This window comes from Cupressus sempervirens, chromosome 7 (assembly GCF_028749045.1).
Source record: "Cupressus sempervirens isolate cs-2001-9-10 chromosome 7, ASM2874904v1, whole genome shotgun sequence".
NCBI lineage: Eukaryota > Viridiplantae > Streptophyta > Pinopsida > Cupressales > Cupressaceae > Cupressus > Cupressus sempervirens.
The window spans coordinates 98125347-98152232 of record NC_143124.1 but is presented as its reverse complement, the minus strand read 5'-3'; positions in this window follow the sequence as shown (position 1 = coordinate 98152232).

Below are 26886 nucleotides of genomic sequence, written 5' to 3'. Positions count from 1 at the left end.
ACATAAAATTCATGACACATATCCCTCCATGAACCCCATTTTGTAACCTCCCTAGACACCTCATTCACATTTTGGACCATTTTTTCAAGTGTATTTTCTAGGGTTGAGTGGTGAGAAAGTTTAGATGACCGCAACCTATTAACCATTTAGGTAATGTGAGCACTATTTTATGTAAGACAATTTATGAGGTCCTCTTGCATAGTATTTAAATGATGTAATGGTATGTGTAGAGGTTTATAGGTGGTAGTGTTTGTTGAATGGGAACATTGAGTGAAGGGTTTTGTGCTTGTGTTGTAGTGGGTGGAGGATTTTGCATTTGTGTCATAATGGGTGGATTATTTTTTGGTTGTGTCACTATGGATGGAGAGTTAATTGTGTTGTTTGTGCTAGTGGTGGTCTTTCAGCTCTACCTCATTTTCTTGGATTCATTGATGTATCTAATGTCAATTTTTAAAAAAAAATATTATGAAAATAAATTACAAATATTACAAATTAGAAAAACACATTACAAACTATGATGGAAAAATACGTAAAAGACACGGAGAATGAAGACATACCTTGTTTGTAGGGTTCCATAGATGAAAAATGCAAAAAAATAAATCTCTATTTTCCTTACAAACCCAATTGGGTTTTGGCCTTTCACTATTGCCTTCATCCTATTGCTATCATTTGAGGGTATAAAAATTCCCTCAAATATGTGTAGTAGGTATATATTTATACTTCTTAAAACCCAATCAGGTTCTAAGAAACCCAATCAAGTTTTAAAGTAATATAAATTTAGAAAACCTTATTGGGTTAATTTATTATTCTTATTATGGGCAGGCTTGGATATCAATTTTGGCTCACATTTTAATTTTTAAATAATCCAATTAGGTTATTATAAACTTGATTGGGTTATTGATATATATATTTTTTTGGTGACGTGTCCACATTTTTGTACACCACCTTGGTGCACACACCCAATAGGATCCTTTCCCTTTTCACTCCTTTCTTGAGTCTTCTTGTGTTGAGGAAGATCTTCAAAGAGAGTTTTTGTGTCTTGTTGGGTTAAGGATCTACCCTCTATTTTTGTAGGAACTTGTTCCCTTTTGTTTGCTATTTGTCCTTCCTCATATACTTCATTGACAACTGTACATATTCAACTTGCTCTATATTTTGAGTTTTTGGTTCTGCTTCAATCATCAAAGGAGGTGGAGCCACTAATCCTTTATCCTCTACCACTATTGTGTGCTATGTTGGTGGAGGAGGAATGCCTAGAGGTCCTTGATGTAGAGGAGGCAATTGTTTCAAATCCTCTCCTAATGGCTCATTCTTAGGAGTGTCCCTTATTTTCTCCCCTACCATCTCAATGCCTATAGGCATAAAATCAAAATATGAGAGATCAAAAATTTCTACTCCCTTGCCCTTCATTTCTACAATTCATTTTTGTTGCTCATCTTTAGAGGTCTCAATCATCTTTAGAGGTCTCAAATTGGATTAGCTCCCTAAGGAGAGAAGGCATTGTTTGGTTCAAGCATCTTCTTCTCTCTTGTTCATCCATAGTAGCTGAGTGAGTCCTCTTATTTAACGGTACAATCTCAATCTACTTTCCTTCCTCCTTGTCTTCCACCTCAGGGATAATTTTTGGTATTTGTGGTGAGGGAGTTCTCTTCTTCTTTAATATTTTCATTTTCACACCTACCACTGTCATCTCTATTCAAGCTCTTTTGGGAACTGATAAGGAAGATTTTTCTTTTCAAGCGCAAGGTGGTGGGGATCCTTCTTGTTCTAGTTGCACCTATTGTTTCTCTTAATGAGCTTGTTCCAACTCTTATTGGGCTTCTTCCTGTTTAGCTGGTTCTACTTGATCCTCGACTACGTTCTCTTTTTCCCTAGGAGCTCAGGCTTTTATTTTCTTACCCTAGTCTTTTCCCATCTCATAATACTCAACCTCCTACTCTTGTTGGTCTACCATCTCTTGTCTCATTGGTGATTGGTAGGGTAGGTTAATATTGTGACCTTTTTTCCTTTTCCTCTATTCAATTGGACTGTAGTCTAAAGAGGTATGGTTTGGGGAGTTGGATACATCCAAAAAGGTTTCATGATCCATTCCCTTGTCAATTCAACAACATGTCAACCCTAATGATCAATATCATCATTTTCCTCAAACCAAATTTTTGCATTTTTAATGGGTCCTTTGTAGATCTTATCCTTGTTGTACAAGGGATCCATTATCTCAAAGATATCTTTGTTCCAAGTGTTGAGGAAAATCTCCATATTCAACACTTTTTCTTCCAGCTTTAGACTCATTCTAGAATAGTCCCTAATGTAGACATCACAATCATCTATTGTACTCATTCATTGATCTTCAAGGGCTTCTTTAGGTACAAATTTCTTCCCCACTAGGTGTTGGACAATCTTGATGTTTTCCAAATATGGGTGAGGTGAATGGTAGACCCCAAGAGAATATTGGTACCATTTTGAGTCAAATGTGTTGACATCTTGTTTTTGCTTCACCTCGAAGGCACTAATGGTGATCAACCATACCCAAGTTTTCTTATGTTTTTTCCTCACTCTGTCATATACAAAGGAAATTTGTCAAGCTATCTCTAGTAATAACAACTTATTAGAAGGAAATCACACGAGCTTCTGTGGGCACAATAGAGTACCAACTATGTGAAAATAGGCAAAGGTCTTAAACTATATATAATATTCACCAACTTCTGTTATCTATGTTGCAGCTTCTATTGATATCCTCTTCACATAATTCCCTTTAATGAACCTAATGAATGTGAATATGAAACCATCATTGACAACCCTTTATTCCACACTTTCTAGGGGGAGCATCTTCTTTACTAGTTGTGGATATACTACATAGGGCTAAGCATTTTCATACTGCATGCTTCCCTTTCTATAATCCTAGATAATTTGTAGTCCTTTCTGCCAAGAGATACACCATGAATGAGTTCATAAAAAAAGGGGGGTCATTCTTCACCAAGATCAATTTCTCATCTAGATTGTCACTAAGGATTGTGGCCCAATCAATAGGAATCTTATCCATCCTAATGGTTTCTATAAAATGTACCATTCATATTTCCAAGTCACTTGCCACAAGAAGGGCCATGGCTCTAATCAAGAGAACTACCAAGTAGTCAATATTGTTAATAATGTATCCATGTTTCATATAAACTTCCCCTACTCTTAGGCCCAAGGGTGTCCTATCAATTATACCAACTCCTTGGCCTCTTCTTCATTTTTTGTATACAACCTGTTGGCACCCTCAAAAGTGCTCTGAAGGTATTTTTTTCTCGTGGAAGATGGAAGACCTTTTTGATGTTTCACGGGCTGAGATCTAGGACTATCTCCCTTGTTAAACTCTTAATAACCTTCTCCTCAGATGCATAATGTGCCAATGTCATGATCAGATTAGATGATTGAACTAATGTTGGCTGAGAAGCAATGTTCACTAACCTTCTTTATATCAGAGGCAACACCATAGTTGATCTCTCTTTTAGTTTTTTGAATAGAACAAGGAAGATTTTCCTATCAATGTGCTTCAGTTTGGTGTCTTAGATCCTCATATTTTTATCATGGAATCGAGAATTCTTCAATGCTCCTCGATATTTGAAAGCCATCAACTTTGGTGCTATCTTTTCTACTCTAGAGGATGAGGATGATACTATTATATCTATACAAAAAGGGAGATTTGTGAGTATTCTAATGTCAAAAGACCATGATGACTCTTAGATAGGACCCAGACTAACAAGAAACTAGCCCAAAAATATCAAAAACTGATCAAAAACCCCTCTAAGAGCCTGATATGGACACTAGTGCACCTAGCATACCTACACATGTGTGAAAGTGTGCTTTTAATTTGCACATGAAAATAATGTGTGTAGTTGTGCACATTAGGCATGTGTGCAACTACCTACATTCAAATATGTTTTTAAAGCTTTGTTATTGAGGGGACTTGGTTTGGTTTTAGGTGTGCACATGTGTAGGTACACATGTGTCCACCTCTAAAAGTTATGTTTTACCTTTTAAAAAGGTGGTCTAGAGATGATGAGCAGAGGAGTAGGCCTTTAATAGGTGCAAAGGTGCAAAAATGAAAAGATGAAGAGAGAAAGTAACAAAGAAGAGGGGGGGTCCTTATATAGGCCATGAGTTGGCCTTAGTGTGCACCTTTGTATGTGCACACCTTCAGAGGTGTGTAGTTCAAAGGGTGTGCACATGGGCAAGTATGCATGTGTGCATCCTTAGAGAGAGGTGAGTGTGCATCTATGCACTTAGTGAAAATGGAGGCCTAAAGCCTAGATTTTTTGCCCCTCTTCATTTCCCAACACTACTTGATCAAAGACTATAGTTATACCTAGACCTAGAGGAGGATCCTAGATGACTAAGGCACCTGTCTGGGTGTCTTGTAAAGGATTTTGAAGCTAGGGGGTCTCCATTTTGTGACTCAAAATGGGGCATGCATTGTGAGACCACAACAGTTACATAAGATATTAAATAATTTTATGGAGTTCAATAATTTTTTGAGAAAATTTACCTTTTTTTTTCCCATCTTCATTAGATTCATCTTTCATTGCAAAAAAAATTCTTCATCATTTTCATTAGTATCACTATCATAACCATCTTCTTCAGCAATAAACATGATTTCATACCTTTTCCTTTGTAGATTTTGTTACCTCTTTTATCTCTCCTTCTTCCATTTTTTTTCCCTTCCTTTCTTCCTTCTCATCTTTGTCAGTACATCTTGTAGCAATATGGACAACTTTGTTACATGTAAAACAAATAATAATGAGTTTATCTTTGTATTTTCCTTTTCCTCTTGGTAGTGTTCTTTCCAATAATGCTTCAAAATCATCAAGACCATCATCTAATTCACTATCATTGTCCACATGTTTTCTCTTCTTCTTTCTCTTAGATCCTTGAAGTGCTAGTTGAAATTTTAAAGTACATTCAACACTAGATGGAGTATAGTTATCAAAATTTGATAATTCAAATATAGTGAATCTACCAATTAGACTCTCCAAGGTATTAACATTATCAAGTGTACAAATCATTTCTTGAATTACAAAAACTCGAATTTCATTACTAGGAAGTAAAGTCCTCAATAACTTACTTATCATAGTCTCATCAGATATGATGCCTCTAGCTCCTTTGATGGCATTCACAACCTCCTTGATTTGACCACAATATTGTGCAACAATTTTTCCTTATTTCATTCTCATGTCATCAAATTTTCTTCTCAAACTTTCAGCTTTAGCTCTCAACACTTTCTTGTGTCCTCCGTGAATTTGTCCCAAGTTTTCCCATATTTTCTTTAAAGTGGTAAATTCCTTCACATCATCAAATTCAACATAACTTGGGAATATTTCAAATCTATCATCATTTGACTATGCTCCTTCTTTTCGTTCATTTGTTTAACTGTTACAGGTCTAATGACTTCAATGTATTCATTTTCTAGGCAATACAATAAATAATCTCCAACTCCAAATAGAATTAGTTTCATTAGTCTTTTCCATGATGGGATGTTCAACTTGTTCAAATTAGGTACCTCTCTCTTGTACATCTTGATCTTTAGCTTAAGTTGGTCAAACTTTCCTTAAAAGCACCAATATCTTTGATACCAATTGTTAGAATATTCAAAATAACTAAGAGGGGGTGGAGGGAAAGTGAGGGGTGAATCAGTTATCATCTGGTCCAGATGTAACAATTCAAATTTTACTAAAATCAAGCAACTTAAACAAGTTCATTAAATCACTTGGTCCATATAGAATACCATCAACAAGTTAACATATTCATTCATGACTTAATTCTCTCTTCAATATATGTTGACTAATAGTAAATAACATGCATCAGACATATAACATTCACACACATATACGATACTAGAATTTAATGTGTAAACCTAATTTGGAAGAAAAATTCCAAGTAACATGCTACCACTTTTCACTCCTTTAAAATATACTCAATTAAGAGGCAACCTTGTTAAAGGTTATAAAATACACTATTACGTGTGATCTTGTTAAAAGATTTAATCGCCATGTTAGGAGTGGTCCGGTTAGAAGACTTTGGATCATTCTATTAGAATGTCACCTTGATTAAAGGATTTACAAAATAATTGTTAGGTTAATCTTGATTAAAGGATTTTGACTACCATAATGGTTAGAAATTAACAACAGGTTTGATCTATTCAAATACAACTCACTTTACAAATTTAGATATCCATTTGGCTTATTTGTTGGTTCACTTACTGTACTTCATTAACATTTCCTTCACTAATCTTCTTGGCAACCCTTCAAGAAATCACGCTTCACCAATCTTTAGACTTTTCCTCTCCTACTTTTTTCTTCACAAGTTCTCCATAAAATTGCCAATCAGCAACAAAAACCAACTTTCAAAAATATCTCTTGTGCCTCCTTAAATTGGCGGCTTTGATGTTTTTGCACTTAAACATCACCATATATCTTAAGGTTAGGTAAGGTTCAATGAATCTATCCATCATTTTTCCTTCTAATCCTTTCTTGAGACATATAGAAACTTCTCCTTAAATCCTTTCCTTTGATCTTGGTGCTCCTGCACCATACTCCCTGACTTTGAAATTGTTCCAAGTCCTCTTGGAAAGCTCTGTCAAACAAATTTTATCAAATGTAGTTCCATGTCTTCTCATATCTTTGACACATTTGTACTCAGCTCCTTGATGCTCCATGCTTGCTTGTTTTCATGAATGTCTTGTGATTGTACTTTCTTCCTTACCATGCTTCTCCATGCTTTCTTCTTTCTGTCCACACTAATTATCCATGTTTTCATACACCTTTTGGAAGTGTGTGCCCTGTACTCTCCTTCTACACCTTCGTTTCTTCTTCTTGTGCTTTGGAGTTAGAGACCAAATTAGTATAAAGAAAAGGACATAACATAGCCCTGCCATTATTGGGCTTTGACACAACCTTGTCAACTCCATCATGCCATAAATCTATACCACAATTGGATATACCTGCAACACAAACAAACTTAGTACCAAAAACCATAGTAATATCTTCATACTAGTACAAGCTGCCCCTATACACATGCTTGGACTAATTTCCTCATGACTCTTCATCCTTATGCTCTTCTCATATTCAAAAACAACAACATTTCCTTCATACAATTGGAGGACTCAGAAGAAGATCAAAGCAATTCAACGGGACTTGAATTTTTCTATCCCCGGAAGTATGATGAGGGGCATCCGGCAATAGGAAACATTTCAAAGATTATGGTTATTTTATTGTAATATGGCTCGGTTAGCCATTCTTGTGTCTTGAATGATGTAATAGGGTAAGGGTAGTAGTCTAAGATATAATAAATAAAGAGTTTTATATAATCGTGAAGTTAACAACTTCATTATTAGTTAGTTCGGTTGGCATAAGGGAAGCTAGCAATCAGTTTTGAGTTAGTTATCCGGTTGGGGTATTTTAAAAGCTTTTGATCTATGAAATGAAGAGGCCAATAAGAATAGAGTAGCGTAGGATGGAATGGGAATCGGAGGAGGAAAGAATGTAATGGAGAACAAAACAATGAATGAAAGGATGTAATTCTCTGTTTATATCTTCCAGTTCTTCCCTGTTTCATTTGTATTGTCTATATTTCAATTATTATTCAATAGTCAAGTAAACGATGAAATGGTCGAAATTGGTATTACTTTTGTTTGGAAGATCTGGAGCCGTAAACTTGTGATAGTCATCAAACGGGTGAGATGAAATTGTAGGATATAAACTTCAGTCGAGATTGTTTATGAAGTTATTATTGTTGATTATCGGAATATGGAACAAGATGGGAATGTCTAGTCATTACTTATAAAATGAAGTAAGACAAAGTAATATATAGATTTGAATGAATACCAGCGATGTCTTTTGGATCAATTACCATGTTTGGTTGGTGAGAATTGATAAGAGATAACAGTTTGTTAAGTTAGATTGGGCTAATTCACCCTTCTGCTGTGCGCTCCGCATCAGTTACTCACTCTTTGTTATTGATAATTTCTCCCTTGTAAAATGATACTTGGTGAAGTGCCATCTTCCACTCCTTGATCTTTTCTGCTCTGTACCTACTTTGCTCTTCATGCTCACGAAAGGCAGCCGCATACAATCCTTTCCCTTGAGCGACCCATTTTAAGTCCGTAGGTTGAACACCATAGAAAACTGGAATAATAGGTTTGCCTGTTTGGAGCATAAAGGATAGCTCTGCAAGGCACCAGGGTGATTGTGCATAAGTGGGAGAGAAAATTGCTACATGAAGCGAAGCACTGCTCATTGCCTTTTGCAATGCTTCGGGCAAGAAGTCTTCCAATTCAAGCCGCTTGCTGTCGAGAAAAACACTGAGACCCGTGATAGAGAGGTCTTGGTAGATAGCTCCGGCTACTGTCTCTTTCACATCGGGTCCGCGATGATTAATGAATACATGGCAAGGCGGATTTTTTAATGTTGTTGAAGATTTTACAGATGCAGAAGTAGATGGTGGTGCAATCTCATCAAAAGCATATGAAATCTCTGATTGAAAGGAGGCTAAAGCCATGGAATCTCTGAATTACTGAACAGAGAGAGAGAAATGAAAAGGGGGAAAATCTATAAAAGGGGAAGACGATCAGATGGGGATCAAATAAAAGGCAAAAATAAGCAACTTGCAGAATGAGTGTAAATCTGAGGGATGAAACATGGTACTGAGAAACACTTGAGGACCAGTATAAGGTGCCAGTAGACCATTTTGGGTACCTTAAATTAGTTCAGGTTGCTTACCCGGCAAAGCATAGAGACACATTACATTGTGACCCTCCCTAATTGAATAAAGCTGGAAATTACAACGAAGCTACTACAATGTTTAGTCAAGAATCAAAAGTTTAAATTTAGCAAATTAATACTACAAACAAGTCAAAAACCTATAAGTAACAGAAGTAAACCAGAAGCATATTTAGAAGCACAAGCACCCAAACCCAAACAAAAACCAAACGAATTGGTTCCCTAAAACAGTTTTTACAAAGATTTGTTGAATCTGGTAATGTGGAGGAATCTTGGCAATTACATAATAATTATCAAACTGACTAACCGGTATGAGGAGTTACGAAAAGTCGGGGAAACCCAGTGGAAGCCGAGATGCTAATCAGATAACAGACATAAATAATCAACACGTGGAATGAGGGGAAATCGGAGGCAGGTAGCATGGTACAATGAAATATCCAAACCCGAATTAATTATTTCCTCAGAGCAGTCCTTACGAAGATTGCTTACAAGGAGGTCGAAACCTAGGAATTGTGTAATAATTATTAGAGCTGACCAACAGTTACAAGGAGTAGTTATGAAAAAATGGGGAAACCCAGCTGAATAAGCGCAACGGCTTCCATGAAAGCTCATTGGCAGATGATCGTCTCATGATTAAAGTTTTATTTTTCCTCTCGTTTTGAACGAAGCCGAATACCTCAAATTTGTTTCTTCTTGTTTATGTTGGCCCCGTTTCTGTTAGGCGACAAATAGATTTTCTTAATTTTAATAGTTGGTGAAAGGATCTAATAAGCTAAGCATTTCAAATTTTTAACACCTATTTATTTGATCACATCATTGAATTGAACATCATATCACTATATCTTTTCCAAGGCGTCACAAAAGACCTAAAGGAAATTCATATTTTATTAGTCTTTACTATGAGTACATTGTTTTTCATTTTCTAAATATAAGGAATATGTATCATTCAATTTTGTAGGTGGATGAAGAGTACTAATAGTCATCACATTTTAATAATTTTTAAATTTTTTTTGTTGTCTTTGTATGCAACTTAACTATTTATAACTATTATTTTTGCATCTATATTTAAGGTGATTGTTGTTAGATTCATTATCCATCCAATGCTAAAAATATGTACATATTGAAATATGACCCAAAACATGACTCTATTATGTCATTACCCATTCACTTAGACAACCCAAAACAAATAAAATACCTCATTACTATTTGTAAAACCATGTAATGAAGCCTATAATTATTTGTGGGGTGTCTCACATTAAATACTATAAGCATTAAATACTATAAGTGAAGAGGGTAATAAAGCTACAACCACCCAATTTAGTATTCCATGGACCACATGAATGATTGGAATATGCACCAATATTATATGCTTTTCTTTTCTTTTTTTGTTCACAATGTGGAATCATTTCCTTACATTTAGTTCCCACAATCAAGTCCACAATGTCTTTGCAGTGCCTCTTTGCACATTTTAGGTAATGTAACATATTATTTGATTTCATAGTATGATGTCACTGATAAATGGTTTGATGAAAATAGTCCTTTAACACACACGTGTGAATGGAAATGCAGGTGCACACACAAATACATACACACATGCACGCACACACACACACACACACACACACAAAGTGAACATAACTAGTTTTCTATTGTACTTTTATCTTTATATTCTAGGAGTATGATACAATTTTTCGATGAATTTTATAGTTTCACAAAATGCATTTCCCTTAAAAGATTTTTTTTTTCCATCATGCAAATATTTTATGCCAAACATAGTGGCCTATAGAAGACAAACTAATTTTGTATATACAACTTTATTCATTCATGACACCAAAAAAATTAGATGTAAATGAAATTTACAACTTGAAGTTATTGATTCTTTTCTATAAATTTCCATGCTCAATATAACGTTCCAAGCTATATATTTACCCAAAGAAATTTATGTTTTATTCAGATATGTCAGGATTCTCTCTATAACTTTCCTTTTCTCACAATCATCAACAATCTCATAATATCTATTGAGTTTCTTTAAAACTCTAAATTTTATCGAATCATTTGAGGCTCAATCAACAACAACATCATTCTTACTTGTAGTGGAAGGTTGTTTCTTGCATTCCTAGTTGGAGTAGCTTCTTTTGTCCTTACCTTTTAATTATACTAATCTAAATAGGTACATGAGCTCTTATCATCTTCTCTAGCCTTCTCCTCTGGCCCATAACACTTTGCTTTATGTATTTTCTTTATGGGTTTAGCTTCATACTTCACAATCTTACCCTAAGGACTTTTAGTTTAGATTATTCCTTAACTAATTTTAGGGGTGCTTTATCTTCTTTTTTCCCCATCTAGTGATGTACTTGGACCTCCTAGTATCTTAGAGATTAGTGAGAATGCATATTGAAGGAGGTGGTGAAGTTTCCTTCTTAACATTTCTCAGTATAGATTATATATTCTCTTCTTCTTCCTACTTTATTCTCAATTCTTCCATCTTATCCTTTTATATGCCTCTCTCCTCACCAATATTTTGAAGAACCTTTTTTACTTCCATTTTAGAAGATGCTTCATTTATATATTTACCAACCTTCTAATATTTTTAGAATATACATTGAATCTTCCAACATCTTTATCTTTGGGTTGGCTAAGCATATTGCCAACATATGTTGTTGGTATGAATGTTCCAAGGGTTGCTTACACTACTCCTTAAGAGACTTAGCTTGTCTCTTATAGGCGCCTATTCACCTAGGTCCTTGATTGGGTTAGGTGATTAACTAACACCAATCCAAAATCCTCTCCAAGAGTTTGATCCCTTGTTCTTACACTCAAAAGATTAAATCTCTGTTTTAGTACTCTTCTCCACACTTCACTCAAAGGCTTCTAAATGCAACCTTCTCTCTAAATACATCCTTCAATGCAAGTCCATCCATCATCATGAGATCACTCTATTTACTTCCACTTGTGTCCATCTAGAAAGATCTTTAGACCTCTTCCTTAACAATTTCAAGATTTTTCCTCGAAGAAGCCTATTTAGGCCTAGTTCCAATTAGCCCTAGTAATCCACTAATTCCTCTTTCTTTCTTAAACTCTCCAAAAAACTTGGTTAAAAAACTCCAAATCCAAACACCCTTTTGGATTCTCTAATGGATTTTGTAAGTCTTGAAGCCCTAAGTTGTCTACATAGGTGATTCCTATCATGTAGGTCAAATAGGATTAAAAGACCTATTTCCTCATACTAGACCACAAACTTGTTTAGAAATTCACCTAAATGGATTGGTAAGACCTCAATCTCCATGATATATCAAGCTAGGACTATCCCCTTTCTATAATTATACTTGTTTCATATAGTACTTCTATCCCCTGCATGAAATCCTTGATTTAGCATTATCAAACTCTTAACCAGACCTTCACAGCTCACCTAGGGCTTGACATTAAAAATAGTTGTATTATTCCCACGGACTCCTACCTTTATATACAACAATTACAGAGTCCCCACTTGAAGATTCAACCACTTACTTTGAGTTCCCATGGTAAAATCTCATGTGGTAGCCATTTTCCCTAAATTTGCCTAACTGAGACCAACAAACTATTCTAAACTTAAATAATTTACTATACACACTAAATCTACTCGAGACCCTTAACTTATAAAATGATAAAATATTCTAATGCACTGTAGAATATGATCCAATCACTATATCAATACACTCAATAGATTAAGGTAGCTTTGTTCACACAAAACTCAAAAAAATGTTCTAACACAATCCAGTCTTATATTCCACACACCAAAAATTACAATGTCTCAATGTCTCTCCGTTAGATTTGAGTCTTGGCTCACATATATGCTATCTCCATCATTCTAGGGTCTATTAGTTGAGCATAACTTCTCATAACTTAGGGAATCTAAAGTTTTCCATGTTGCATGGAATATTTGCAATATTTGCAAATGTTGTCATGACAATTTTTTAGCAAGATTTGGCATTTTGCACTTATGCCTCTACCCTTGTTTCTAGGACCTCTAACCTCCATGTCTTGAGGATCCAAGACCTTTTAAGGCTATAATAGCATCTCAACAACCATTAAAAACTCTAACATATAAGAAACCTTAAAGACTCAATCTCCCTAACTCCTAACATTATTAAATGTAAAAACAACTAACAGAGGCTATTAGTGTGACCTTAGTCCTAATGATGAAATCACCTAGAAAAAATTGCAAGAGACCTTCTGAGGTCTAAAAATAATCGGTCTTATGCTCTTGATTTGGTTAGAGTCAAGTACAAGCCAAACAATGGAGGTTTCCTAGGTGTGCTCCCACACCATCCTCCCCACAATGAAAAGATGAATCCACCCTTGGATTTAGAATGTTTGGATCAATCCCCAATTTTTTGAATTTTGTTTCCTTTATCCATACTACATTAGTATCTATATTGTCCATGCTTCTTTTTGATGTGTTTCTTGTATTCCTTTATTCTAGTCTTCTTGTAGACTCTTGTGTCCAGTATGTTGCCTGATCATGTAGCTTGTGGCAATAGGTAGTTATAATTCTTCAACATCCTTGATCACCTCATGTGTGGTTTGGTTACTATCCTTCTATGTTCACTTATAATGAACTAGGTCTGCAATGTTGATTATTGGTGACAATACACTATCTTTAAGCAATTCAATTTTGAATGCATTGTCACCATAGTTATACAATATAGTATAGAGTCATATCTTCTTCATCTACAACTTGTGAGGGACTCCTTTCTTCAATCTTGATTTGTTAAGACGCACCATGACTAAAGCATCAACATTGAACTCAACTATGTTAGAAAAAATACTCCACCAAGATAACTAGGGGGTGTGAATCAATTATCCAATAGTTAAAAAATTTATCTTCATTAAACAAACTTAACCATTCAACCAAAGTAAATAGAAACCATAATAAGATGCACATAGACAGTTACACCAGATATGTTGACTAGGAAAACCCTTAATCAGAGGGAAAACCTCGTGGGAATGATGCCCACAAGATGATGTACTAATATAAATATTCTTTATTAGAGGATATACCCTATTATGAGTCTATTACAACATTTAGTACATATGAGTCCCTATTAGGACACTTTAAATCCCTGTTAGGAGACTCCAACCTTGTTAGAGGTCGTGCAAACCTTGTTAAGAGTTGTGGTACAATGTATGCAAGATGAGCCCATTGCTCAAACATATAATTTCAATTAAAGAAGAGCTGACTACTCAAACATGCACTTTATAGTTATGTTCCTCTTTCCTTTGTTTTGTCAACTGAACTAATCATTGTCAAACCTTGTAGACTATGTCACAAACCTCAGATCACTCAAATAAACCTCGATAATGAAGTTTCCTTCACTTTTTCTCTACTATGGTCAACTTCACATTCAACTCTCTTTGTTGCTTACAATTTATTTTCCATGTCATACTTGATAAAGAAAATTGTCCTTCCTTTATACCGAGTCCATAAAACAATTCCCTAAGTTGGTTGTTGAACCTTCTCAATTAATCATTATAGGACCACATTAAGAACATGTTACACTTAGCGATAACATTAATCTTCTGTCTTGCAACTTGAATACATTTCCGTGCATGCAATATTATGATGAGAAAACTTAGCCACATTATCATCAACATATCTTCTTCACATCCTCAACCTTGGTTATATGAATAAAAACTTTAATAAGAGATATAGCAAGTTTACTAGAACATGCCTATATAAATTCTATCTCAGAAAAGACATCACTGAAACTTACATAACTTCTTCCATACTTATCCTTTCTTCTTTTGATGTGAACTACATATACCTAATACTCAGAAGTATCTCCCATAACCTTAGATAGTGAGAATACTCAACTAGCCATCCATACCAACTTGATTTTATCAATTTTCTTTTGTAGATACAGCAAAAAAATTTCTATGTTGACATCAATGAAAAAATTAGTCGTGAAAGTAACATATCATCATTGTAACACATATACAATACTGCCCCATAGGAATATCATCAGCATTCATGCTTTCAACAATCTCTCAACAAACTGCCCTTCTAGTTCCATCTACTTTAGCTTTGTGTTTCATAGTGTTCTCTGCTAATGTCTTCCTCATTGTCTCATGAACCTCTTTCATGGCATATGAAAAATCATTAGCATTCCCACTTTCCTTCATCCCATCTTTCAAATATCTTAATTCATAGACACCCTAGGATGTAGTCCATAAACTATCTCAAATGGACTCTTCTTATTTATGGTGCCATTGTAGGCATATTTAGCTTGTCCAATCAGTTCGTCCCACTATTGTCTGTAGTCCTTTTTCAAGCATTTTAGATGATTTCCAAGGCTCCTATTAACAACCTCAGTTTAACCATCATTTTGGGGATGGTAGACTGATCTAAAGGACAAGTTGGTGCCCAACCTTTGCCAAACAGTCTTCCAAAGATGACTCATAAACTTAATGTCCATATTAGATACAATGTTTATTAGTAACCCATGCATTCTCACAATTTCTTTGAAGAATAGGGAAGCGATGTGAGTGGAATCACTAGTGGTCTTGCATGGAAAAAAGTTAGCCATTTTTATAAACCTATCTATAGCCACATACACACTATCCATTCCTCCTCTTGTCTTCGGTAACCCAACTACAAAGTCTATTCTTAGACATTTCCATGGCCTAGTAGAGATTGGTAGTGGTTGATAAAGACCAGCATTTGTAGAAGTTCCCTTAGGTTTTTGACAAATGATACAACTTTCCACATACCTCCTAACATCAAGATTCATTCTAGGCCAATAGTAAAACCTTGAAATTTGAGACCTTGAGTCTTACTAATCCCAAAATATCCACTCAAAGCTCCATTATGCTTTTCTTGTATCAAATTTCTCTAATAAAGCCTCTAGGAACACACAATTGATTTCCCTTAAATAAGAGATCACTTTGCAAAGTATATTCAACATATATGAAAATGATTCTTATGGTCAACACGTACCTTATATATGTTAGCAAAGTCATCATCACCTACATATAGATCCTTGAAATGACATATTCCCATGCATTTCAACTAAATGTCTTGGAGTGTGAGTGCTCTTCTAGATAATGCATCTACGACCTTGTTTAGAACACCCGTTTTGTTCTTGATATTGACTGTATATTCTTGTAGGTATTCAACCGACTTCATGTGCTTGTGACTTAACTTTTCTTGTGAATTCAAGAAACTAAGTGCTTGGTTGTTTGAATATACAATGAAATCCTTGGGAAGCAAAAAATGCCTCCACTTTCTTAGAGCTTGGACCAATGCATACATTTCTAGATCATATGAGGAGTGTTTCCTTTTAGCCTTACTCAACTTTTCATAATGAAAAGCTATTGGCTTTCCCTCTTGTCTTAGAACAACCCAATTGCTACATTTCTAGCATCGCATTCAATATGGAAAATCCTTTCAAATCTTGGTAGCACTAAAATAGGTTGAGCAAAAATCTTTTCCTTCAGTAACTCAAAAATCTTGTTAGAATGATCATTCTACACAAACTTGGTTTTCATTCCTCCTTTGATAGTATCTAACATAGAAGCACAAATTGCACTAAACTATCTTATGAATTTCTGATAGTATTGTGCAAAACCATGAAAACTTCTTACCTCTGTTGCTGACTTTGGAGTAGGCCAATTTATGATAGCTTCAACTTTTCTTATATCCATTTTTAGTTGACTATGTGCAAGAACAAATCCAAGGTACACTAGCTCTCTGTTTTGATGAACTCACACTTCTCCAAGTTGATCATCAACTTCTCCTCATGTACCTTCTTGAGAAAAATGTCAAGTTGTTCTAGTTTCTCACTCCTTGTCTTTCTATAGATTAGTATATCATCTAGATACACTACTACAAACTTTCCTATGTAGTCCTTTAGAACTTCATTCATGAGTCTAATGAATGTGGAGGGGGAATTAGACAATCCAAATGGCATGAGAATCCATTCATACAACCCTTGATTGGTCTTGAAGGAAATTTTCCACTCATCTCCTTCATGTATCCTTATTTGGTGGTAACCACTCTTCAAGTCTATCTTTCTATAGTACTTGGCTTTACTTAGGTAGTCCATTAGGTATTCAATCCTATGAATAGGGAACCTATACCTAATGGTTATCTTATTTGTGGCTCTTGAATCTGTACAAAGCCTCCAAGTTCCTCCTCTCTTTGGTGCAAGTACAATAGATATAGCACATGGACTAATACTCTTCCTATTTAGGCCTTGGTTTAGGAGTTCTTGTATTTGTCTTGCTATTTCCTCATTTTGTTGAGGGGTCATCTTGTAGACTACTTTCTTAGGTAGGGTAGCTCTTGGGATGAGGTCTATCATATGGCGTATAGCTCTTTTAGGGGGTAAAGTTGACAGTTGTCCATCACTTACAATACCTTGTTAAGATTGCAATATCCCTTAAATTTCTATAGGTAACTTTACCTTATTACTCTCCTTCTCTTTATTTCCCTCCTTTGGTCTCAACACTAATGAAAAACCTACACCTTCACTTTCTTCCATGGTTTGTTGGAACTCCTTCTCACTCACCTTGAGCACATTTGGACTAGTTAACATTTCTTCAACATCTTCCATCAATGATTGTATTTTTAAAGTCACATTTTCCTTCTTAAAGGTATAGGAGTTCTTTCATCCATCATGGATATCTTGGTGATCAAATTGCCATGGTCTCCCTAAGAGAAAATGACATGCATCCATAGGTAGCATAACACATAAAACTCCATCCTTATAACTTCTAATTGAGAACTCCACCCATGCTTTCTTGTTTACTAACACATGTTGGCTCTTATTTAGCCATGTGACCTTATAAGGATTAATGTGAGGTATACTTGTTAGTTTTAGCTTGTTGGCTACTTCCTCTAACACAATGTTGTCAGTAGACCCTGAGTCAATAATGACTCTACATTCTTTTCCCATCATTTTATACTTTATTCTAAATAAAGATCTTCTTTGGCTTGGATCCTCATTCACTGGCTCTTTGATCAAAGTTCTCTTCATCATGAGGTTCTCCCCTTCTTCTAGATTCAATGGTACTTTAGCATGCTTGTCTGTTGTATTGGACTCATCTTGAACTAAGTTTGTCCTCTTGTCACCTCATTGTGATGAACCACTTTTCTCTAGACATCTATAAGTTGGATTCCCTATTTTATTGCAATGGTAGCATTTCATACTAGCAAAGTGGTTGCCCCTTCCTCCTTGTCCACCAGTTATTCCTCTAGAATTAGAGTTTCTTCCTCTACGGCCTCTACTTGAGCTTCCTTCTTGTTTTTCACTGAATTTCACCTCACCTTGAGTCCTTGAATCTAAAATTTTCCACAATAGCCACCTCTTTGACCTCTATTATCCTTGCTCTTAGCTTTAGTTTTAGAGGTTTCTTGCTTCCTCTTGGTTTTCTCTTCTATATTCAAGGCCATTTGATAACATTGGCTAATGGTTTTGACATTTACTAGGCTTGTACCCTCTTGAATAGACCACTTAAGGCCATTCAAGTACCCTGTGAGCTTAATTCTTTCATCTTCAATTACCTTGGACCTCAAACATAATTTTTGAAATTCCTTAGTATATGCTTGAACATCTTAATCTTTTTTGTCTAAGATTTTGTCTTCTCTTATGAATTTGAACAATTCATAGTCATCAAGAAGATAGGTATGTTTTACCTTGGTTACCATACCCTTCCGTGTAACAATAGGACCTTTTCCATACTTCTTTTTCTTAGTTTGCACAAACTTCCACCAAGTAAGAGCTAAACCTCTTAATCTAGACTTGACCACCATAACGTTTTGTGCCTCAAAGATACCATCACATTCAAGATGGTTCTCAATTTTGTCAATCCATTCCACAATTGAATTTGGATCCATTTGTCCACTAACTAGTGGCACTCCTTCTAGAGCTTTACCACTCAGTGCTTTTAATGCCTTTAAGAATGGCTCATGAGGAAGAATAGGTTTAGGGGATGGTGCTTCTTCTTTCAATTCTAGTTCCTTCTCCCTTGCTTCATTTTCATCCTTTAAATCAATTTTCTCTTTGACCCTATTAACTTTGTCTTGGACTTCACCCAAGAGTTCCTCCATTTGAGCTATTCTCTCCCTTAGTGACTTGTTATCTTCTTCTTGTTCTTCAACCTTCTTGGTTAACTCAATGTAAGTCACCATGGTTGTGTCTTCCACTATTCCACTTGGCGTGTTATCTCCCACTAATTTTTTAGGTTGAAACATGAATTGCAACTCTAATAAAACTTAGGCTCTGATACCGATATGATATCAGTGTTCCAAGGGTTTCTTGCACTACTCCTTAAGAGACCTATCTTATCTCTTCTATGCACCAATTCACCTAGGTCCTTGATTGTGTTAGCCAATTAACTAACACCAATCTAAATTCCTATCCAAGAGTTTGATCCCTTGTACTTACCCTCAAAAGACTAAGACTCTATTTTAGTACTCTTCTCCACACTTCACTTAAAGGTTTCTAAAATGCAACTTTCTCTCTAACTACATTCTTTATTGTAGGGCCATCCATTATCATTAGATTACTCCATTTACTTCCAATTGTGTCCATTTGGAAATATCTTTATACCTCTTCCTTAATTATTTAAATATTTTACCTCAAAGAAGAAAATTTAAGCCTAGTTCCGATTAGCCCTAGTAATCCACTAATTCCTCTTTCTTGCTCAAACTCTCCAAACAACCTAGTTAATAAACTCTAGATCTGAACACCCTTTTGGATTTTGTAAGGGATTTTGTAAGTCTTGAAACCCTAAGTTGTCCATGCAGGTGATTTTGAATATGTAGATCTAATAGGACTAAAAGACCTATTTCCTAGGACTAGGCCATAAAATTGTTGAGAAACTCACCTAAATGGATTGGTAAGACCTCAACCTCTAGGATATGTCAAGCCAAGACTATCCCCTTTCTATAACTATACTTTTTTTGTACAGTACTTCTATCTCATGCATGAAATCCTCAATTTAGCATTGTCAAACCCTTAACTTCACCTTCCTAGCTCACCTAGGTATCGACATTAAAAATAGTTGTACTATTCCCATGGACTCCTACCTTTATATACAACATATATAGAGGGTCCACTTCAATATTCAACCACTTACTTTGAGTTCCCATAGTTGAATCTCATGTGGGAGCCACTTTTTCTAAATCTACCTAATTGAGACAAGCAAATTTTCCTAAACTAAAACAATTTACTAAACAAACTAAATCTACTCTAGACCCTTAACTTATAAAATGAAAAAATCTTCTAATGCACTATAGAATATGATCCAATCACTATATAGGTACACCCAATAGCTTAAGGTATCACTATTCACAAAAACTCAAAAAATTATTGTAACATAGTCCAATCTTCTATTCCACACACCAAAAATTACAATGTCTCAATCTCACTCCCTTAGATTTGATTCTTGACTCATATATAAGCTATGGTATATTTGTACTTATGCCTCTACCCTTTTTTCTAGGATGTCTAACCTCCATGTCTCAAGGATCCAATGCCTTTTAAGGCCATAATAGCATTTCCACAACCATTAACAACTCTAACATCTAAGACACCTTAAAGACTCAATCTCCCTAACTCCTAACATTATGAAATGTAAATAAAACTAATAAAGGCTATTAGGGTGACTTTAGTCCTAATGAATATATCACCTAGCCAAATTTCAAGAGACCTTAGAACCTATCCTATGTTCTTGACTTGGCTAGAGTCAAGTACAAGCTAAATAATGAAGGTTTCCTAGGTGTGCTCCTGCACCAGTTGTCATAAGGTTATGATCAACTTCATATGTAGTAGGCATGATTCAAAGTATCATAATTTCTATTTAAGTTGATGAAGAATGAAGCCCATAGCTCCTAAGAATCACTTGCATGTAAAAATCTATCATGAAAAAAGAGAAGCGAAAGCCATGGAGGCTAGAATTCCCAAATCCATAGATGAAACATAATAAATAGGAGATAATAAATGACTTAATAATTAAATATTGATATGATTTAATTAATAAGAAAGTCTATTGTATAGAACATGAATATTTAGAGAACACTAAGTTTGAAGAGATGATCAATCGAAGATGGAAGGTATCTTCATGGCATCCAAAAATATGAATGAAAAAATGTATACATGGTAAATTATCCAGCTTACCAAAATGCATAGGTATCTATCCATTGTAATTGCATCATACATAGGATCAAATAACTCATACATAGCTCACTCCATTGAACCAAGAAAGTAATATAATGCAAATTGGTAAGACATGAACATTGAAACTGAATGCAATATTTCCTACAAAAAGAAGAACTAGGAACATCGAGATTCAAACAAAGTACAAACACCTATAATACCATGTGTCATTGATACATCATGAAGCTAATTTCTTGGAATGAACACTTGCTTGACAAAGGGAGATGCCAAATATGGCTAACATGAAACCCGCGAAGGCAATCTATAATGTAGTGTGAGTACAAAAAAACACAAAGATGTTCAAGATCCTAAAATGCAATAGAATGGCATTTTAACTCCATGTGTTTGCAAAAATAATACAAAAAGATGTCAAAAAAGATCAAAATATACATGAGGCTGATACAAGAGATAAGTTACAACCCATGAAAAATCATCTATAACAACAAAATTTATCTTTGGAACTAAAACCACCAAGATATCCACTAGAATAGAAAAAAATAATAAATTGAATGGGATGTGTCTAGAGAAGAATATGGAAAATAGAACCTCCAACTTTGACTACATAAACTAACAACCAAAAAACATTGATATTCCAAAGAAATTGCACCATCATGAAGGAATTAGAATCATCTTTCCAACGATATCTTGTTTGTAATAGACAAATTCAAAAAACCACAAGCAGATAAAAAAAGAGTCAGGGAAAAATACAAAATCACCATCTCTATATTTGTGCTAAATGCATTGAGAAGTGTGTCCACTAGTACAAAAATTAACTTGGGAGGCATGTTAGTTTTGTACCAAAAATTGACTCAGGAAGTGTATAGATTTCATACCAAAATTCCCTAGGGAAGCATGTTGGTTCTATACCAATTACTTCGAGAAGAATGTCAATTCTGTAGTAGAAAATATCTCTATATATGTACTAAAAATCTCAATTTTTGTAACAAAAAACCTCAATTGCTGTTCCAAAAGAGGTGTGCATCTTTTCCAAAGGATATGTGCACTCCCTTTGGTGTCTAGCTGAAATGGTTCTCATGTTACAATGCACCAGTAAGGTTATTCCCATCTTTTATCAAGTGGAACCATTGGAACTTTGCCATACTAAAAAGAGAGTATACAAGGATGCATTTCTTGAACATGTAGAGAAGGGGAAGTATATATAGAGAAGATAAAAGAGTGGAAGGGAGCCCTTCAATCAGTTCCATTTACCACGTGCTATGAGATCAAGGATTCTAAGTAAGTTCTTTGTTTACTTTTGACTTACTTGGCATGTCCATTTACTATTTCTTCATTTTCCAATTAGATTAATTAGAGATATCTTTTTCATAGAGTTCTCCTCTCTCTTGTAGTTCTAGTGATTGAAAAGAAATAGTGTCCATTGTGGAAAAAAAAAGTTCAAAAGACAAAACATTTACATGTTCCCAAATATCCAATATGACTTGATAAGATTGTAAAAGATTTTGAAATTAGGTGTCTTAGTGATCTTGTTCAAGTTTTCAAAAGCCAGTGTAGAATGAAAAAAATTGGAGATAGAAAATCCAATGTTGTTGGCATTTTTGGTATGGGTGGAGTTGAGAAGACAACTATCTCCAAGATTTTTATAACCAAAATAGATTAAAATAAAGAAGGATTTTTCTGTTTGATGTTTGAGAAGCCTCTACTAGTGGTAAATTACCTGCATTACAAAGTGAGCTCCTTAGAAATATCTTTTGTGAATATCACAATTTTGTAAGTATCAAGGAAGGAAAAATCCATCTGAGGGATTGTTTCCAAAGGAGCCAGCCCTCTTTGAGCTTCTTGATTGCTTTGGATGATATCGATCATGTGGACTAGCTAGAGGCTCTAATGCCCTTGGATTATTATTCAATAAGTATGATTCTTACCTGGGTGTTTTTACTACTTGTGATGTGGAGGTTCTTGTAATAGTAGGTATTAACATTGATAACCATTTGAAAGGTTTTCATTAAAAAGATGAGAAAGAACTATTCTGTTGGCATGTATTTGGCCAACCCCAGCCATGTAGCCAATATGAAGATCTAGTAAAGACCTTTGTAAATGTGTGTGGAGGCTTGCCTCTACGATTACAAGTTCTAGGCTGACATGTCTTTGGCAGAAATTTTCAATATTGGAGGGGTGAATTGAAAAAAGTGAGTAAGACACTGCTAAGAGATGTCAAGAAGAGAATGAAGATAAGCATTGATTCATTAGATTATGAAGAACAACAAATTTTCATGGATGTAGCATATTTTTTTATTGGAAAGTCAAAGACTATGGCCATGATGATATGGGAAGGGTCTATATGGAGCTCACACCTTGCTTTGGAAAACCTAAAAGATAAATGTCTTCTAGAGGAAAAAGAAATAGATAAATTCCTAGTATGTTCCAAGAGAGAGCCTGTCTTGGAAGCCAGACTAAAGACTAGGGATGATGTAAAGTTTCTAAAAATTCTATAACTGAATATAGACTAGATTTGATCTTCTTCCTCTCCTTTCTATTTTCCAAGAATAACTTCAAAGTATTGCCTTCAATTGAATTAAAAATATAATTCAAAATTTTGTCTTTTAATTCTGCAATTCGAATGTGGGTAGTATTGACTAAGGAGAAGACTTTTCTTTGTTCTTGTGTTCTCTTGGACTTCAACCTTACTTTCTATACATATATGAATCAAGGGACATGTCCTTAGAAAGGAAATGTCTCTTCCCAAGTCAATTTATGCCTAACCTCTAGAAGTCAACGACTTTACAAGAATTAAATAAGTTTAACACAAACATAAACTAAAGAGTTTAAATTAGTTTTAAACTATTACACAAGGATAGACACTGATGTCTTAAGGAGAGCAAGCCACTTGGACCTAAATCAATATTTATTCATGCCATATCAAATCAAATCGGGCTATTATTAGATTAGTATGGTTACAAGTTACAGAATTAACACCCCTCTTAACTTGATAATCATACTAAGAGATATCATATCTAGCAACATCAATAAAGATGAATGAGCAAGAATTGACACTCTATATCTATTTGAATCCATATAGCATGTGGTATCATAGAACACATGATACAATGTCATATACTAAATTTGTAATATGTCAAATCACTACTACTAGTGATAACAATATTGCAAAGAATACAATGTAAAAGATAAATCTGAAGAGTTATTTAAGTTCTTCATTTATCCAAGTTGTGACTCATAGATATTGGTATTCTTATGTCACAACATGATCTTGAGTTTAAGATCTACCAGAATACAGGATAAACCCCAGAGAATAATAAAATTCTTCCTTTATCCAATTTGTGACATATAGACATAACAATGTCCACATCACAATATGATCTTGAACTCACCTAGATCTTACAATAGAACTCTACTATTTAGCACATTATCTAAGAGATATTCATCTGTCATAATGTCTTTTATACAAGTGTTCATTATCTTAGAGATCGTCACCTCTTAATTTATAAATACAAATGGTGGAGCCCATAATAGTCAATATCCTGACAAATAAAATTATCTTATTAATAATTTAAAGAATACAAATGGATTAAAATTTAACCATACGAAGTCTTCTTCTAAAGTATTCTATTTTCACTCTAGATAGAGGTTTGGTAAGTATACCTTCTATTTGATCTGCAGTGCAAATGTATTCTAATTTTAGAGAATTCTTTTCTACTATATCTCTTACATAATGGTAAGGAATTTCCATACGCTTGGACCTATCATGAAAAATTGGATTCACCAAAAGCTTGATGGAACTTTTATTATCACAATGAATAATTGTAGGACTCATTGCTTTCTCAAATAATCTCACAAGTAACTTCCATAGCCAACCTATTTCTTGACATACCATTGCTGCTGCAATGTATTCAACTTCTCTAGAGCTTTGAGCTACTGAAGACTGCTTTTTGCATATCCAAGATATCATTGTTGATCTTAAATTAAAACATCATCCTGAAGTACTTTTCCTATCTTTAACACTTCCACCCCAATCTAAGTCAGTGAATCCATGTAAATCTAGGCCAACCTTCTCATATTTGAGTCCAAAATTAAGAGTGCCTTGTAAGTATCTCATAATGTGTTTAACTACAACTAGGTGAATCTCCTTTGGATCACACATAAACTGGCTTAAGGCATTAATAGAATAGAAAATATTAGGTTTTGTGCTTACTAAGTATATAAGGGACCCAAACATCTATCTATAGAGAGTAGAATCTATGGAAGGTGATTCTATTGTTGCTTCTTTAATTTTATGTAGATTAGTCTCCATTGGAGAAGACATAGACTTGTAATTCCTTATTCTAAATCTCATTTAAATGTATGATGTGTACTTCCTCTGATTAAGTATGATATTGTCAAAAAAGTTTCATACTTCCAATTTGAGGAAGTAATGAAGGAGTCCCAAGTCTTTCATTTCGAACTTTCTAGTTAGATCTTTCTTGCATTGATCTATAAGATAATCATCACCTATTATTAGTAAATATCAACATACAGTATCTACCATATCATTTTTATCTCTTTTATAATATAAATTTGGATTGGCTTCATTCTTGTAAAATCTTAAGCCGGTGCTCGATATTTATCAATTCTTCCATACCAAGCCCTACGAGCCAGTTTAAGCCCATAAAGAGCCTTCTTGTGCCTACAAACAAAATTGTTAGGGTCGTGAGTTTCAAATCCTTCAGGTTGCTCCAAATATACTTATTCTACAATATTTCCATTTAGGAATACTATTTTTACATCCATCTAATGTACTTTCCATCCTGTTGATGTTGTAATTACTAGGACTCATCTTACAGAGGTATATATGGAGAAAAGAGTAAAAGTTTCTTCATAATAAATCCCTTCTTTTTGAAAAAATCCTATGGGTAAAAATCTAGCTTTATATTTCTCAATGCTACCATCAACAACATGCTTTATTTTATACAACCACTTGGAAGAAACAATAGATTTTCCTTTAGGTCTTGGAATAATTTCCCAAACATCATTCTTTATAATAGATTGGTATTCTTCTATCATAGCTTCTTTCCAAGCTATATGTTTATATCATCCGAAGGATTGGTTAGTTCTATTTTGGATAAATCATTCGTGTTTGTTGTATAACTAGAAAATCTTTTAGGTCTTTTTCTTCCTTTGACTATTTTAATGGGCCAAAGTGGTCTTTTCTTTGATTTTTTATTTTCTCCAAGATTTAGATTTTGAATTTCATCTTCAATTTCTTTTATGTTGTCCCTCTGAGACTTTAGACTCACTATTTATTTCAAAACTAGGTAAAGGAGAAGGTTCTTTAGAACTTAGGGCTCTTTTGATTGCTAGATCTTCTACAAACATTAAATCCTTACTAAGTTCAATATTTTTCTATCCAGGTATGAAAATCCTATATACCTTAGATGTTTCACTATACTTTACAAAAATACCTTTCCTCCAAGAGGGTTCTAACTTGGTTCTCTTTTCTTTTGGAACATGGATAAATACAGGGCACCCAAAAATCTTAAGATGACTTATATTGAGTTTAACCTTAGTAAAGACTTCTTCAAGAGTTTTATCTCTAAGGTAAGAGTGAGGGCTTTGATTTTGAATATAGACAACACTACAAGAGGCTTCTGCCTAAAGATAATATTCTAGATTTTGATCAAATATCATAGCTCTAGTAGCTTCTATAACTATTCTATTCTTTCTTTCTACTACCCCATTTTGTTTTAGATTATACGGAACGGTATACTCCCTCTTAATTCCTATTTATTTACAAAATCTTTTAGAAAAATCTGATGTGTATTCTCCTCCATTATCATTTCTAAGAGTTTTAATTTTATGTCCTGATAATTTTTTAGTTAATGTTTTGAATTTTAAAAATCTCTTTAGGATTTCTTCTGATTCTTTGCATTTTAAGAAGTAACTTCATGTTTTCCTAGAGGTCATCTATGAAAAAAATA